This window comes from Sphaerodactylus townsendi, linkage group LG05, assembly GCF_021028975.2.
Source record: "Sphaerodactylus townsendi isolate TG3544 linkage group LG05, MPM_Stown_v2.3, whole genome shotgun sequence".
Lineage (NCBI taxonomy): Eukaryota > Metazoa > Chordata > Lepidosauria > Squamata > Sphaerodactylidae > Sphaerodactylus > Sphaerodactylus townsendi.
Window position 1 is genome coordinate 34,113,645 of NC_059429.1, and position 15,470 is coordinate 34,129,114.

A 15,470-nucleotide genomic window follows, 5' to 3' on the forward strand; every position below is an offset into this window, starting at 1 on the left:
AACAATTCCAAACCACATCTGTTCAGTGTAACAGTCTTGTAGCTCCTCAAGAGCTATCAGAAATGCCAGTTTTGCCACAAATCATGCACAAGCACACTTGACAAGAAACAGATTAATAAGCATCAACACTTTTCTATAAACACTTGTTGAAGGGAATAAAAGCCGTTAGCACTGAAGGAAGTGATCCCAAAAGTGGATACTTTTCTTATCAAGCAAGGAAGAAATCAGAGGAAGGGCAGAATTCATGAAGAGAAAGCATAAAAGAATATTTCTCCAAATGAGGAAGCTCACAACTGTAAAGCAAACACTTACATTGCATATGAATAATATAAAATTGCTCTGTATTAGTTTAAGATACTCTAAAGTCCTAAAATCTTAACTGATCGAAAGGCATTCGTTTTGTCTTTTCTGAAACATGTTGTGCTATTGTTTATGTATACTTTTGAAAGACAGAATACATGTTCACTAGGAAAAAAAATGCCTTACAGCCCAATCTAGAGTCCCTGGCAGCCAGGGACAGCATAGCTGTAGCACTGCATCACCGCCTCCAGAGAGCTTTCCAGCAGCATCGGGAGAAAGAAAAAGGCCAACCCCCCACCACCACCCTTCCACCAGAAAGCCCCCCATAGGGCTTAATGGACTTGTGCCACCCAAAGGGGTGGTGTAAGACCAGAACCCAGGTTGCAGCACAACTGGCTGCAAACCCAAGGTGGAAGCTGACCCCTGAGAACGTCCTGAACGTCCTGACCCACCGACACTCTTAGTGGCATCCGATTACCACAGCTCTGTGGTAATCCAGACTTCTGACTTTTGCCATCACAGAGCTGAGAGATGGCTGGCTACTGGTGCCTTTGGGTGGGTGCCACATGTGCCAGCGGAAGGAGCAAATGCATTGGTGAGCCCCATCATCAAGTGTATTCACCCCCCTCATCTGGATTGGGCTGTTAGTCTTATACTTTATGTTCCTTGGTGTCCTGGGTAACTCTTTTCAGGGTTTGTTTTTTTTTAAAGCATCAACTGTTGGAGAATGCAGACTTCGTTCCATGTGGGTGTTTTGTTCCACTGTGGCTTCTTGGCTGCAGTGCTCTTTGGGGGAGAATCCATGTGATATTAGTTTTTTGTCCTGCTATGTTTTTTCGCATTTTGCTGAGAATCTGGTTTATATTCTTTGGGGAACTATCGCAGTCAAAGCACCTCTGGGTGCCATATTAATGGGAAGGTAACCATTTTTGCAGATCCCACCACACCATTTTCCTTACCTCAGACCCTGCTGCTGCCAATCCCTCCTGCCCCTGCTTACATACACCAGAGAGCTTTTAAAAAATGGGAACTGAAAGATAGCTATAGTGCTACAGCATTAGAACAATCTGTTGTGACAATGTATTTGTTCCCACTTTTAAACTATTTTCGTTATGGAGTTATAAGCCTGTGTATTTTCCTTTATACAACAAAAAGAGTTCACTTAAAAAAATTAAGCTGAGAACATGAACTTTGTTGCAATAGGTCAGTATAGCATTATAACTCTATAGAGACCTAGCTGTTACCAACTTTATTTTTTTTAAAAAGCCTGAAAAAGTCTTCTAGCAGCATGGGAAAAAAATGACAGCTATGAAAAGCTGAGAAAAGAAAAATGTGGGGAGAACATCTGTGTGGACACTGCATTGCCACTGTAAATGCAGAGACATCTGCACCAGCAACAAGAGCTACATGAAAAGTCATCCCTGGATGGAAGCAGGGGTTGACAAAGGTGGGTGGGAAGGCAGGGGATGCTTAACCCTTTGCTGAATAGCCATTTTTTCCCTCAAAGTTTTCCCTTCAGAGTCTGCATTTCTCACCTAAAGGGAATGTTACACAGAACTCCATGGGATGCCTGATTGGGCCCTGAACAACCCCTATTGTTTTTCCAGAACACTGAAGGTGGTCTAAAAGAGGGAACACTTCTCTTGGGATGCACACTTATAATTTTTTTTCATCTCTGCAAAATGGATTTTGCAGATTTACATAGTACGTCCAAAGCCCACAAACGTAAAGCCATAAACTTGAGAGAAAGTGGGGCTTATTTCATAGTAAACATAGATACGCTTGTGTTGTATATCTGTGAAAATGAACAAATGTAATGTTATCCAATGTTAATAAATGTTATAAGATGCATGAGATAATATTCAAATAAACATTCACAGTAGACCCTCTAAATGAAAGACATTGAAACAGCAAAATCATAAATAACGTCATGAACTTTCTTAACCATGTCCAAAGTGTAGGTGCTTTTATTCAAATGCTGTTTAAGATTCAGGGTCATGTTTTTAATAGCAAAGGGGCATGGAATTATAGCCAGTCAGTCATATGATCTCAGACAAGTCATTAATGTAACATGACTTTGTTTGCTTTTATATGACAGAAGACATTACAAGACATGGCTGACACATGGTATTATGGTTGAATAAATAAATAGCTTGATTTTGAAACACAAAGGTCCTTAGATATGTTTTGTAAAGTAATTTTCCTTTTTATATTTTTAAAGCCCAAGATTTATTCACTTATTTGATGCAGAAATAGTTTTCCGTCAAACGTGTCTTGCTCAGCTACAAATAACTAAAGTGAGGTTTGTCATCTATAAGTGCTAGCATACGCTATGGAATAACTAACCAGAAATCTGTCTGGGGGAAAATCACACACACTAAAAGCATATATACATATTATATATACACATGCATGCTGCTCCTTACACAGCAACATAAATCTTTAGCAATAGAATAGGCACAGAGCTTTACACAATCAGAACTGAGGCAGTGCCATTTAGTTTAAAGTTCAGCACACACTCTGGCTAGAATAAACAACTTGTAAATTTCATTTATTTCATTGGTATGTGCTCACATTTCCTATTTAAACCAATGAAAGTTAAGAGTTAATAATAATAATTGGATCATGAATTTAATTTTTAATTTCTTGGAGCCAACCTAGAAGTTAAACTTCTACATTCAGAACTGTCAGGGTTTGTTTGTTTTTGCCCCACTCAGATGCAAGACACAGAGCCTTTCCACTTGTCCATTTTTCTGATCTAACATGGTTGGGGGAACCACTATTTGCTTTACTTGGTAAACAGATGAGCAAAGATACAGGTACCTGTATCTTTGCCCCACTGAAGCAAATAGTGATTTCCCAGGGCTTTTTAAAATCCCCAAATAATAGAAGCAGTGCCCGTAGATTTAAGAATCACAAGTGTTCAGTGGTTGTTGATAGGCAACCACAACAGTATTGACAGTTGAAGCCTTGATTTTTGTCAATAAATGGAAGGGGAAGACCTTTTGCAAGGCAGTTTTGACCTTTGAATGAGGACTCATTGGGGCTGGGCCCAGCAGAAACCACCAGAAGACTTTCAACCATGCAGCTTCCATGACTTACTCAGATCAGGTTGCTTGCTACTGTTCAACAGCAACCACTGCACAAAAGCCAGTGTGGCTTAAGGGTTACAGTTTTAGGCTAGGATCTGGGGACCCAGCTTCTAATTTGAATAGCAGCTTACTCAATAACCTTGGGTCTTCCTTCCACACATTCTTAGCCCAAACAACCTCAAAGGGTTGAAGGGGGGGGGGGAAGAGAAGAGGATAATGGTTTAAGCTGCTTTGGGTCTCCATAGTAGGAAACGGTAGGGTATAAATGAAGTAAATAACTGGTAAATATAACTGAAGATTGGGGGGGCAGATAAAAGGTAAGTTGTTTGGTGTGTGGTGAAAGAGAGAATGAAAAAAGGAAAGGTAATGATACGGGAGTGTCAGGAGGAAAAGAGGAAATATTATGCGGGGATACAGGGGGAAAGGAGATACCCCACGAGTCCTTGTGGTTTCCCGCTGCACAACTGGGCCTGGTCTAGTAGCTGGCATTGCACAACTTTGCCTACCTATCCCAGTGGCTAAAACTGCAGAGAGTTTTCCAGGTGAGGACTACCAGGGGATAGGATGGAAAGATATAGACAACAGGGTATACAGGTAGGTTGGATGGTGAGTGTAAGAGATAAGCAAGGGAGTCAGGGAAGGTAGTGAGGAAATAGTGAAGAAGGAAATTAGATGCCCCCACACAAATCCTTGCAAGTCCCCTTTTTGTACGAACTAAATCTTACAGAACCCGTCTCTTTGGTAACTGAGATTGTTCATTACTCCAAAATGGTTGTAATTTAGAGTTCTTCCTCCCTTGAAGCTCTCCAAATCACAGTAGTCCAAGATCCCACCTGTAACCTTGTCACCTTCAAGCAGTCCCCCAAGACTTTCCATCAAAGATGTGATATCTGGAATTCAAAGGGAGGGGAATCACCATTAAGATGGTTCAAGCCCTTATGTGAGTCTATGGCTTAAATCTTAAGGATGCTTTCCTGGGTATAAGCTCCATTGAATAAAAAAGGGACTTAGTTGTGAATATGACCACTTAGGATTGCTCCTTTGATATCCTAACCATTATTTGCTACATGCCTTCTTCTTTCAAGTAGCAATAAATGACTTATGAATTATTCTCAGCTAATCTGCGTTCCAGTTCATGTACAATGCCAGACAGATTTGGACTCAACAGTAGATCTATAAAACATGCCTCCAGTTCATTTTCTGGGACTATCCACTGTCTATTCATTGTATACTGAAGCCCTGTGCTTTCATTATCTAGTTCTGAAACAAAAAAAACCTTTCCTGCTTTTCTCTGGTTCCTTGAATCTCAAAAGTGTGTGATATCATTGCAATCACCTATTAGTGTGGAAGAGCTTTGGGATGGGTCTAAATCAGCAACCGCACTTATACAAAACATCCTGTTCAATGACATAATCAGAATGATTTTCAAGAATACAATTAAACATCCCAATGAATTAAGCCATTATTAGTTCACATCATAACTTAGTCATCTTCCAGTGATGGTTCTCACATGTGAAACTGCCGTCACAGTTCAATCACCACTGAACTGTCATCAGCTCAACCAAACTACTTCTCAGTGGAGAAAGTTTACATGTGCAGCTGCATGTCACCAAATGATGCATTATTGAGTGATAACATCAGTAATACCCTGTTTCCCCGAATATAAGACATCCGCTGAAAATAAGATGTAGTAGAGCAGTGATGGCGAACCTATGGCACGGGTGCCAGAGGTGGCACTCAGAGCCCTCTCTGTGGGCACGCGCAAATGGAGTTCGTCATGTGGGGGGGAATCCCCCCACACACACACACACATATAGGCTGGCCTGGGCCGCTGGGCTTAATTATTAGCATTAAACCTAAGACCTAGTTTTGGGGAAGCAGTGTAGGTAACCCTGTTAAGCACTGTTAAACCCCACTGATTTTCATGCGAAGAACTAAAGTGCGATCCTTTACCTGGGAGTAAGCTCGGTTGATGGCAATGGGGCTTGCTTCTGAGTAAACCCTCCTAGGGTCGTGATTCACCTGTTCGAAGAGTTGCATGATTGCTTCAAAGCCAAGCCAACAACTACCACCAAGCTTACTCCCAAGTAACGCATACCTCGGACCCAACCATTTTTTTAAAAACTAAAACCTCAGTATTCAGGTTAAATTGCCATGTTGGCACTTTGCAATAGATGGGTGGGTTTTGGGTTACAGTTTGGGCACTTGGTCTCAAAAAGGTTTGCCATCACTGTAGTAGAGGTTTTGCTGAAGTGCGAAATATAAGGCATTCCCTGAAAGTAAGACGTAGCAAAGTTTTTGTTTGGAAGCATACCCGATGAACAGAACACAGAAAAATAAGACATCCCCTGAAAATAAGACATCGCGCATCTTTGGGAGCAAAAATTAATATAAGACACAGTCTTATTTTCGGGGAAACACGGTATGTATATTATATTATTGGAGGGGACTATATTGCTTTCTACACCTAGAGAAGGATCATGCCATAATGCCTGATCTATTGGACCAACACCTGCCTTTTGGACATCTACTTTGCATTAAATTACTCATAAAATCTGTTCCTCTGGACCCTAAAGTCCTCTGTTCAATGTCTCCCCAGAAAGGAATTGCCACAAGCAATATTCTTACCCATACCAAATATGTATGCCTGAAGCAAATTTCCAAAGAACCAGCTGTTTCTGGGGTATCATGGCATCTGATTAAATGATTTACAAAAAAAAAAGAATCCAGAGGGGAAGAGGTACTTTAAAGACTGCCGGGGTGTGAGATAGGGTTAGAAGAAGAGTGAAGTGGCACAGCTGTGACAGCTGAAAGCAGGATAAGCCTCTACTGATCTGTTTTCCTGCTTATCACAACACCCATTAATCAGTTCCCATCTCAGCAGGCCCACCAAGTCAACCACACTCCAAGTTCTCTAAAAACTGGCTGCTCAGCCTTGTAATCCACTTGACAAACTGTTCATCTGAGGAAATGGTAGAGGAACTGTTACCTACTATTAACAGAAGTATTGGAGTAATACTTGGATCTGTAGAAGAAGGAGGAGAACATATTCACAGGCCTCCTGCTTTGCAGGACTCTTTGACCCCACTCAGCGTTTCTTTCTCAAGCATCTTGTTGGATTTTTCACACAAGTGGTTCTTGTCTGACTTTCTTGTAGGTGTTGCTACAGACGTCAGTGCAGGCAGCCTAAATCCCATCTGTTTACTGTGACTAAATTGCAAGCTAACCTTTACCCTAGCCAGAATGAAGAGAGTCATTAAAATATGTCCTAGGGGTATGTAAGGAAATTAATTAAGACTCTGGGATCAAGCTATGAAAATAATATCACAAAAATATGCCTGTGATTACACACCAAATGCTGTTAGTCCAGTTATTGAATACACAGAATAATAGCCTGGGACAATCCATTTGTTTTCATGGTAAACATGAAATATGTTATTTTACAGAAAAGGTGGTTTGTCCACTCATCTTGCTATCACCCGTAAAAAAACCCAGTTTTGTAATGTTTTGAAACTACAAAGTATGTACAAGAAGGGACAACAATGATACAAAAGAAATGTATGCACTTACCAAGGACAATAAGGCCTCTATCGAGTTCTTTTTTTAAATGGTTGTCTCTATACAACTATCTTCAGTTTTTTTTTCTTCTGATGGATCCTCTGGAGTTCAACACGTTGGCCATAGGGATTGACCTTCATCAGGTCTGAAACTGATGTTCCGGGTATTAAACAGAAACCAGGGGCCCAAACTTGCAAAAATTCTGCAATGCTCTGGAATATCTTTCTTCTCTATCACCACCTTCCTTCCAAGATGGAAGGCCATGTGCCATCATAATGTGCAATGGGGGCAGAACTCAGAGGAGCTATCATGGAGTCTTAAGTGAACTACCAGACTTTGTCCTCATAGCTGGATGCCATAAATTATCCCAAACTGCTAGATGTACATTAAAGAATTAAAGCATAGATTGATGTCGTTATATGACTTCTGAGATAAGACCTTTAAGGTGCTACTGGATTCAAATTGACATACGGTAAGTCCTCAACTCATTATTACTTATGTTTGATGGGCTTATATCAATGTGACATCTCTTGTCAGCATGCACTCTCATATGAATAAAATTAGTTTACCAGGCCCCCAAAAGTCTATCAGTGTCCCTAAACAAAGATTCACACTTCAAAACCATCATTTCAGCTATAACAATTCAGACAACACTCCATGAGTGACAGGATTTTGTTCCTTGTTTTCCATTTTGTGTTAGATGTAGGCCCACTTATGTTGTCCTGTGTAATTCTCAAACTCAGTGCATCAGGCTATTTAGATCTAATTCACACATTATAGTTTTATAATGCCTAAACACTTCTGCAATCGAATGTGCAAACTGACTCCCTTGACTAAGATTGTATTTGAGATTATGAAAATATGAAAGTTGGATCTGTGGTGTTTGATCCAAGATTGGCTTATTCACACACTGAAAGAATGTACATAGTTTGAAACACAGCTGCATTAACCCACTTGGGGAAAGTAAATATTCCTCAGGAAATAACTAAATTCATATACCACATATAACAAAAAAAAAAACCCATATAACTAGGAAAATGAATTTTGAGATTAATAAACTGTACACAGGGCTTTTCTTTTTAAAAAATCATAATGTTTTTAAATCTGTGCTTAAAACTGTTGAATAGAAACATAATTTCAGGATATATATTCCAGTAACTGTCATTTTATTGTCCCAATCACTGTATATATACAGAATCTTTAAATCTGTAGGTCCTTAAATTGGGAGAACAGATCTGCTTGGATGGCATTATCTTTTCTCAAGAGGTGGATTCATGTAGTGGTAATTAGAGGACATTCCTCAGAATTGTTCAGGCACTTTGTAAGGCTAATACTGCAAATTCATGCTCTTTTTAGAGCTTTGAAACATGCTTTACTGGGTAATCTGTATGCTGTATTCTTGTTCATATACCACTGACTCCATTGACAATCAGATGAATGAATAATTGTCCTAACACTCTATTCATTAATAAGTTTGCAATACCAGTATCATTTCTACAAGCTTTACAAAAATCATAGGTAACCTATATCCTGTTAAAGTCTAGCTTATATCTACTACCATCTTAAGCAGTTCACAAGACAAGCACCTGTCTTTTCCAATTATGTTATTCAGTAAAGTACTGGGCACAAAAATGAGACTATGGCTGAGATTCAAAGTATCACTCTTGCAGTACCCAAGCAAGCTTGGGATTTACTCAAACAACCCTGCCCCACTCAAATAGTCTGTGGGGTGCCACAGGGAGCGATCCTCTCCCTGATGCTTTTTAACATCTACATGCACCCCCTGGCAAGTTTGGTCTGGAGTTTTGGGCTGCGGTGTCATCAGTATGCAGATGACACGTAGCTCGTGTTCACGATGGAGGGCCACCCATCTTCGACCCCTGAGGCTCTCCAGCGTTGTTTGGACACTGTTGCTGGTTGGTTAAGAGGGAGTCAGCTGAAGTTAAATCCTACAAAGACGGAGGTCCTGTGGCTGAGTCGTGGGCAGTGTCCAGCGGCCGTTGGCCTGCCTACTCTGCAAGGTGAGGCTTTACAGTTAGCCTCATCCGCCAAAAGCCTGTGGGTGATTCTGGACCCAGCACTATCAATGGAGGCCCAGGTCACCCAAATGGTTCAAACAGCTTTTTACCATCTGCGGCAGGCATGGCAACTGGCCCCGTATCTCTCATGCTCTGATCTGGCCACTGTGATTCATGCAATGGTCACCTCCAGGTTAGACTACTGTAACTCGCTCTATGCGGGCTTACCTTCAGCCATGATTCGGAAATTGAAACTCATACAGAATGCAGCAGCCAGACTTCTTACCAGAGCGTCAAGCAGGGACCAGATTATGCCGGACCTATACCATCTGCACTGGCTGCCGATCGAGTTCCAGGTCATGTTTAAAGTACTGGTTTTTACCTTCAAAGCCATTCATGGCTTTGAACCTGCATACCTGAGGGACTGCCTCTCCCAATATCGTCCCGCCAGGCCCTTCCATTCTTCGGAGGACCTGTTGGTGATCCCTGGCCCTAAAGCAATCAGGCTGGCATCTACAAGGGCCAGGGCTTTTACAGCCCTGGCCCCTACCTGGTGGAACAGGCTCCCAAGGTAGATCAGGGCCCTGCCGGACTTACATCTTTCTCTTCCATCAAAAGCTCCCTAGACTTTACCCCACAAAGGCAATGCAAGGATTCAAATCTATGTCATGGACAAAATGCCACAAGGCATGCCGTATGGGACATTAATATTAGGCAAAAATCACCCTTCCTCCTCCTTGCTCTGCTGCACTTCTGCTGCCAACAGAAGAGACAAGTAGTAGTAATTTTGTCTGATTTTGCCCCATTCCCAACCATTAGAACAAACCTCCTGAGCTCCACAGCATTTTGTCTACAAGCCCCCCTTGACTTCCAGCATCGCAGGGGATGTCTTAAGAAGGTTCTGGTTGAAGGAAAACTGGAGAAAAATCCACCTCAGCAAACATCTTCTGTTACAATAATTCACATTCAAGTCTGCAGATAAATACTAAATATAACTCTTAAGTTTTCCTACATGAGTAACTCATTTTCACAAAATACTTCAAGTGGGAACTACTGCTCAAAGGTCTGCTTTTGAGTGATGGCGGAGTCAAAAATCCCACTGGGAAAGAAACGGTATGTGTGTAAATGTGAGTGACAGAACTGGAATTAGCCATACAGTGATGTGGTTGCACCTGGCAAGAGAGATTCTAACACATGTGCATAGACACACATTCCCGTTGTGGTGATCATCACCTAATATGGTATTTAGTCTTTGTTGAAGTGGACTGATATATCATTTTGTGCAACGGAATGTGCATATCAAAATCTGAAGTAACTGGCTGACAGAATCCAAAGTATCACTTTATTGCCCTTGATGGGCTGCCCATAATTACAGCTGAATGGGTACCATGAGGAACACACGGACTGGATACGAGATATACTTCTGGGTAGCAGTGTATTTGAACAAGATCTTGGGGTACGGGTTGACGGTAAGTTAAACATGAAAATCTAATTTCTCAATAGTACGGTGCTTTGGGTCTCCTTCATCGCACTCACCGTCCAGCCTTTTTGAGGCTGACACAGCATGCTGGAATTCTATCACAATATGATGGCTGCAGCAACAAAATGGTTGCCACACAATGATTGTGATAGCTTAACATCAGTAACACAGTGCAAACCCTTGTGAAGCGGTAGCACTTTTAAAAATCTGCACAGCCGATCAAATCTCCAGTAGTTAAACAGAAGCCTTGCTGGGTGGAAGCCTTAACTGACTGCATCCACTTCCTAAAAACTCATGGTGGGTGCCAGAAAGGTGTCGGTGAATGCCATAGCAGTGATCTGTCTTAGTCTGCAAGCAACTTGTCTGGTTGAGAGAAGTATTAAGAGTCGCAGCAATATAAACTCCAGGGAACGTTTTGGCATGATAACTGTCAGATGAGCTTGCGGCTCACTCACAAGGAGGACATGCTGCCTTCAGCTCTTTTGGCATTGAAAATCTGTGCTCAGAAGGACATTCGCTAGGACATGAGCCAGTGTGCAATTTGGAAAGATTAATCAAAATAGGTAGAAAACACCCTCAGTGCTGTGGCAATAAATTCTGCACAAATCATCGAGCTCAGAAAACTCAAACTCATGTGAGGATTAAAAGGAACTAGCAACACAGTAGATAAAAACTATCCATATCAATACGACTGCCTATGGAAACTCCTGCCATAATAAAAAAAATTAAGAGAACTTTTAGCATGCTGCCACAACAGGCTTGGCCAGATTACAGCAGGGCACAGTAACAATCACCAGGCTCATGCAAGTCATATCACATGTAGAAGAACATCATATGTGATCTGCACATATACGTACTCTCTTGTAAGAGCTTATATGTAAAGTACAGTATTGTTCAAATAATCCATCTGCTACAGAAAAGGATGAATATTCTAATGGAGCCAGGAAACTTGGTTCTATTGCCTTCACCCTGTGGTGGTTGGTAAAACCATCTCTCAACTATAGCTCTATTACATATTATAAGAAAAATGATATCCTTTTTGTTCACCATGGAATTTTAGAACATAATGTGTCAGTAGTTCCTTTTATGAGAGCTAGTGAAGTGTAGTGCTTCAAGTGTTGTACTAGAATCTGGAAATTCCGCTGTGCTTACTGGATGACCTTGGGTCCGTCACACACTCTCAGCCACACTCACAGGTTTGTTCTAAGGATAAAACAGAGGTGAGAATGGTGTTGCCAACAGAAGAGGCTGTTGTGAGTCCCCATCGAGGGAAAAGGTGGGGTATACCTAAAGTAGATAAATAATAATGTGAAAAGGATTGAAAACACATGGCAAATAACATCTGGAAGCCTTGGCCAGTTGTAGTTCCTAGATATATGTGTACAATTAAATAACTTTTAAAAAAATATTTTACACTTTTTGCAGTTGCACTGTTGGGACATCCAGGAAAGTGCATTTTAATTAGCATACAAAGGAGCCCTCACACTCTCAGAGTGCAGGAAAAAAGAAAGTTAACAGAGCCCAGTTCATTAAGATCAGCCTTCTCTACTGGAAAAAAATTCCACCTCATCGTGAATACTTATGATTCATGCATGTGGGAAAATGAGGGGTTAGTAGAATGGACTGTTTCCTTCCATACTGGTAGGAAGCAGATTCTAGCTTTGAATGTTCTTCCCCATTTAAAGAAAACTCAGTTCAAATACAGTGATTGATTCCTCCTTTTATTAATAAAAAATTTTAAAAAAGCTTAACGCTTTCTACCCTAACAGTTCTAGCCAATACTGGAAAATGGCACTACCCTCTATCTCGATTTCATATTAAGAAAAAATAAAAATAAATGTTTAACAAAACCCTGACACCCACTTCTTCTAAAGAAAGGCAGCTTTATCCAGGAATGTTTAAAATGAGGCAAGTGATAGTTACTATTTCTTCTGCAGGAATTTCTTCTTTGCCAGACCTCCTTCTCTCTGATGGGGTTCCAGATCCACATTTGTAAGCACAGAACTGCAGTGTAAAACCAGCTGCAAGGGAAAGGGCTAAACAGCCTCCCTGCCTTCCTTTCTCATGACTTCTTCATTCCCAGTTACACTTCCTGAAACTGATTTTCTTTTGAGCAACCCTGTTTGGGGAGCGGGGAATTGTTGCACTCATATCATGTATGAGTGAGCGGCCAGAGATTAAGTCTAATTTCTGCAAGGAGCAATCACTGGCAGGTAAATTATTTCCTGTTCTTTCAAAAAAATGAGTGAGAATAGATATGGACCGTGAGTTAATGCCGGTTGCTTATTAAAGACAGAATTATAATATAGGCCTCTATCCAAAACGCAGGCCCTTATGGCTTCAGTAGTACGACTCCAAAGATCAGAAGCACATGTACTGATAATATTTTCAAACCTTTGAAGGGGGGCAGGGGATGTTCAGCCACAGGTCTTGTTCAGCGGGTTCAGATATTCAATCTATATTGACAAGAATCATCATCATGTTATTCATAAAATGCTCTAGGGATGCCAGCCTTTAGGTGCAGCCTGGAGATCTTCTGGAATTGCAGCTGATCTGCACACTATAGAGCAGTGTTGGTGAACCTATGGCACGGGTGCCAGAGGTGGCGCTCAGAGCCCTCTCTGTAGGCACATGCAAACAGAGTCACTGCCACCTCCCCACACACATCTAGGCTGGCCTGGGCCGCTGGGCTTAATTATTAGCATTAAACCTAAGACCTAGTGTTGGGGAAGCAGTGTAGGTAACCCTGTTAAGCGCTGTTAAACCCCACTGATTTTCATGCAAAGAACTAAAGCGCAATCCTTTACCTGGGAGTAAGCTTGGTTGCTGGCAATGGGGCTTGCTTCTGAGTAAACCCTCCTAGGGTCATGATTCACCTGTTGGAAGAGTTGCACGGTTGCTTCAAAGCAAAGCCACCGACTACCACCAAGCTTACTCCCGAGTAACACATGCCTCGGAGCCAACCGTTTTTTCTAAACTAAAACCTCAGTATTCAGGTAAATTGCCATGTTGGCACTTTGCGATAAATAAATGGGTTTTGGGTTGCAATTTGGGCACTCGGTCTCGAAAAGGTTCACCCTCACTGCTATAGAGACTGGTTCTCTCAGAGAAAATGGCTGCTTTTGAAGGTGGACTGCATGGCAATATACCCAGCTGTACTCCCCCCCCTCCCCAAATTCTGTCCTCTCCCACAAAATCTCCAGGAATGTCCCAACATGGAGCTGGCAATCCTGTTTTTTACCCTACTACCCCATAACATGATAAAATAACTGGAAAGGTGACATCAAGGTTCCAAATATTACACACACAACAGCAACAAATAATCAGAAATTACCAGTTTGTAATATGCCAAAAAAAATGGCATTAAATTAAGATACCAAATCGGCTTTGCTGCATTAGTTGTAACACAACTTCAGCTTTAAATTGAGATACTCTTGAAAGAATCTGTAAAATATTTAAGGCTCTTCATTCTTCCATCCTTACTGTGAATGATCCCTATAGGAACCATTCACAAGAGACTCTTCAAGTTCTCCAGCATAGGCAAGTTCTTCGTAGACCTTATCAAGAGGGCTGGGAGCAGCAGTATTCTCCTCACAGATCCCGTTCATTTGCACAGAAGAATGTATCCCACCAGACTATGCCTGAAACCGGAATGAAAATCTTTCTGGATTTGTTTGTATTTACTCCACAAGTGAAAGAGCAGCAAGAATAAATGAAGATCTCTATATCATAGCATTAACACAAACATAGCTTCAGCTGCCATTCATGGTGAAACATCTTCAAAAGTATTCTCACCACTTTTTGAAAGATTAATATTTTAAACAAAATAAAACTCCCTGAAAACTATTCGTATTTTGAGGAATCATGCTGCATGGCTTAATATCAGGCCAGCATCCTAATTAATTGTTTAACTAGTACTTTTTTGTCCTAATATCTCTATTGTGATATGTGTATCCATGCAATTTTCAATTCACTCAGAAAAGGTTGTGCCAAATGGTGAATACAGGAAATTCAGGGCTTTGTTTCTGTTTAACTTTGTTTATTTTTGCACCGAAACAGCTTTTCTGGCTCTTTTCACTGAGCACAGGTTACTTCCACTATGAAACACCTCCATCTAGTGGAAGAAATGGAAACTGCAAGCTATTGAAGTAAGGCAAACTTTGACAATACAAATTACATTGCTTTTCAAACAAAGCCCATGATACTGGATATTTTCTCTTGGTCTTCACATTTCTGCTGTCCCAGTGAATTTAGACCACCTGTCAAGACATTAACCTTTTTTTTAAACCTGGGTAGGTGGCTGCTTTAACTGGTTAAGCATTTTCAGAAACTGCTTGACTCTCGAGTAAATTTTCATTGGAACTGAACTTTTTTGTGTTTTAGTTTTGTAATACTTTATTGCAAAACAAGCTGTGGGTACTTTGGTTGAGATGACCTAAAATTAAAGGGTAATATGGTCAAATACTTATTATTGTACTGCTTCATCTAGCAAAGGCCCATTATTTTAAAATAAAGAATACCTTTAAAGCCTACACAGTCTGGGATCAGGGTATCTGCACGACCACCTCTGCCATGTGAATATTACAGTCATCATCATGCATATCATCATTATCTTAGGTAAGGTAAGTAGCCACTCAGGACAGGATGTTTTTTGCAGCGCCATCTCTGTCACAGAGCTATTTAGCTGGCTGGTGTTGATGTTCTCAAGCCAAATAGAGATCTACTTTCATTACCTTGCTGATTATTTTTGACGGATTGTTAATATGTGATTTGCACAGGTTTTATATTGCTTTTTCATAGTTTGCAACCTTTGGTACAGAGTGAGACAGAAATACTTTACATAAATGGAATAGTGGGGCCTGAAAAACCAAAGGAAAAATTGTTTGCTTAACACCTAAAGAAAATCCTGCCTACATTTTTCACGTATTTGTTGCGTTTAGCTGTAGATGTCAAAAACCAAAGGGACATTTTAAACCAGGCACATTATTCCGCCCATGTCTCTAGAATAGAAAATCTACTACA